Source organism: Malus domestica, chromosome 01, assembly GCF_042453785.1.
Source record: "Malus domestica chromosome 01, GDT2T_hap1".
In the NCBI taxonomy this organism is placed as follows: Eukaryota; Viridiplantae; Streptophyta; class Magnoliopsida; order Rosales; family Rosaceae; genus Malus; species Malus domestica.
Window position 1 is genome coordinate 5,811,380 of NC_091661.1, and position 3,632 is coordinate 5,815,011.

Here is a 3,632-nt window from a genome sequence, read left to right on the forward strand (position 1 = left end):
AGTGTTGTTTATCCAAACTGAAGGTATCACCAGTTGCCTTCACAGTACTGTTTATCCAAACTGAAGATGTGTTAGTGAAAATGGAAAATAAAAATCTCAAGGTTGTTGAGAGGTTTCTCGCAGAGCGAGTTTGCACAGGGCAGTTTGTGTGTTGAGTTGGAAGAGGTTTGAATGATGCACTCCTCCCTTTATTTATAGTAGCCAGCCTGCTTCTTATCAAATCAAAACCATACTCAGATTAGGACTGCTTCCCCCGATCCAACCTTATCTCGACCAGTCCTACTTCTTTTAGGACTTTAAACTCAACCCCTTATGAGGTCGCATTCAATCCCAAGCTTCAGCATCCTTATCCTGCTGAAACTCCTTCTTGTATAAGGATTCAACTACCCTATCCATCCATCCCGCAATATGACTCACCCACATCCTATGGATTCCCAATGGGACACGGCCGGCCTTGACTATACGGCCCACAAGCCGGATGACCCCTAGCAATTCCTAAGCAAGGCTTCTGGCAGAGAACAATTCTAAACTCGGCCCAAACCAGTATTTTGGGCCCAAACAGAGAGGTACTAAGATATCTAAGAGTAGAGCATTAAAGGACACTCTCGCGACACCTTACGATAAGTATGTTCATTCAGAGTTGGTCCAGGTAAGGAGGTAGTTGGTCATTAGACCGGTCATCAGACATGTAGTGATTTATTGGGATCCCTGTTTTTTTTAAAAGGAAATTGTGTGATCATACAATCTATATTCAAAACTAAACAAAGCTTTTGTTATGCATCTATCATTTTCCTATAGTATATATAATGTTGTATACTATTTTCAAGCCTAGCTGGGGTGGATTCCCTGAGGGGGAGTTATGAACGTTTGTGATGCTCACCCCTGCTTTATTACAGGACCGATGTACCAACAAATAGACGATCTGGACTAAAGTTGCGACAAGCGTTCTTTGTTACTTGTCAACTTCTTAATCGCTCATTGACTTTCCATGGGTTTTTGTTTGTACATATGCTTGATTCCCTCTGTCTTGAAGGAATCTTTTGTAGCTAAACTTAGCACTTTGTACTCTCCAAATCATACCTAAGAGTTGGTTTTGTTGTAAGTTGTAAACTTCGTCTTTGATGTAAAAAATTTATCCAAATTCTGTTGCCCTTTTATTCTTTGTTTTACCAAAATGATTTATGCTTTTGTACTGCTTAAAAATAAATTATTTTACTTCCCGTCAAATATGTTCTATTGGGAATGCAATGTTATAGTGTTGGAATTTAACACTATAATATTGTGTTGCTAATAGAGCGTGGCATTGTTATGTGCTCGTTTTTGGGGCATGACAGAAAAATGGTATCAAAGCAATGGTTGATCTACTTCAATAGAGTTTTGTTGTCTTTCTTTGCCCTGTCCTTTGTATTCAAACTTCTAATTCATCCGTTGTCAAGTTAATTCTTGAATGCGTTGTTGATTCAATCTCTTTCATTTCAGATACTACTCTATTGACAAGATGCCTCGTCTTCTAACAAGTCTAAACAAAAATAGGGCATCGTTTGATGCACAAGAAATAGCTGAGATGTTTAGGGCTTTTCAAGCATCGACGAATGCTTATTTTCACACTAATGAAGAATGTATACATGATCAAGAGATGTCTTATCTCGATCATTTTATGAAAAATAAGCCGCTCAAGTTTTGGGGAGCGCCTGAAGCTGAAAAAGCTGAGAGTTGGTTAGAACATATTAAGAAGAATATGAGAACTCTTCATGTACCACCAGAACTTCAAGTTAATGTAGCTTCACATGTCTTTGAAGGTGAAGCAGATTTATGGTGGGGTACTATACGTGCTCAGTTACTTTCCTTATGCAATGAAGCATACTAAGATTCAAGAATTTCTTGATCTTAAGCAAGAGAATATGACTGTGGCTGAGTATGTCGCCAAATTTGCTGAGTTGAGTAAGTACTCGGATGATATTGCTAATGATAAGAAAACAAAGGCAATAAAGTTCAGACAAGGGCTTAGAGACTCTGTTCGAAGGCACATTGTAGGTCAAGGACGTAAAACTTATCATGAAATTATGGAAGCAGCCTATGAGTTAGAGCAAGATTATATGTTTACTTAGAAGAATCAAAATTAGTATAAAGGATCGGGATCGAGAAAAATGACTAAGAAGTCTATGAGAGCGAACAAGGGAGTAGTAGTGGCAGTGGTGGATATAGATTTAGAAAGCAATGGCCTATTGAATGTTATCATTGCCATGAATTTGGACATACTAGAGATAAATGCCCAAAGAGAGAAGCTTCAGTATCTGTTGCAACTCCACTAAATCGCTTTCAACAACCAAACAGGATGTAAACTGTGCAACAACCTAATCGCCCTTAACCCTGACAACAACCACAACAACGTGACCCACAAAGACAAAATCAAGGAAATCGAGGTCGTGGAGCTGAGGCTCTTGCATCTGGAAGCGGTGATAGGGTGTTTGCTATATCTGGTGGTAATGTTGGAGAAAATACTGACAGAGCACTTGATGGTATGGTTTTAATATCCAGTATTAAAGCTCATGTTTTGTTTGATACTGGTTCATCTCATTCCTTGATATCTCTCTGGTTTGTATACATTTTGGGATTTTAATTTGAGGCACTAGCGAGACCTTTGTATTTAAGTGTTCCATTAGGATATGGGGTGTTGTTGATCGAACTTATCGCTCATGTCACCTTCTGGTTAATAATCCAAGGTTAACTGCTGACTTGTATTCTTTAGGATTGAAAAAGTACGATCTAATTTTAGGAATGGATTGGTTGAGAAAGCATCATGCTATTATAGACTGTGAGGAAAGAAAGTTTAAGGTGTGTACCCTTGAAGCAGAGGAGGTTATTATAAAATTGGATGAAAAGATTGTGTCCCCAAGTCCGCTGTTGAAAGCTAGTTACAAAACAAGATAGCATTGTTGTGTTATGCACTCATAGTAGAAAAAAAAGAGAAAGAAGAAGAGGAAAAGAGAATATCTATGGTGGATGAGTATCCTACAGTATTTCCTGAAGATTTACCAGGATTACCACTGTATAGAGAAGTTGATTTTAAGATTAAATTGATACCAGGAATACAACCAATTTCGGTGGCAGCTTATCGTATGGTACCAGCTGAACTGGTGGAACTTAGGAAGCAGTTGGATGATTTACTTAGAAAATGTTTCATACGAGAGAGCACTTTACCTTGGGGAGCACCAGTGTTGTTCGCTAAAAAGCATGATTTCACATTACGTTATGTGTTGATTATCGGAAGTTAAGCCTTGTGACTATCAAGACTAAGTACCCTTTGCCAAGAATTGATGAGTTGTTTGATCACTTATTTGGAGCGAAGTACTTCTCAAAAATTGATTTACGATTAGCTATCCTCAATTACGAGTACGGGAAGAGGATATACCTACCAAAGATTGCGTTTTGCACTCGTTATGGACACTTTGAATATGTAGTCATGCCATTTGGCTTAACTAATGCACCAGCTATATTTATGGATCTTATAAATCGAGTATTCCAACCGTACTTGGATAAGTTTGTTATTGTTTTCATTGATGACATCCTTATTGATTCTAAGACTAGGGAGGATCATGAAATGCATCTCCATATAGTCTTACAGATTTTAA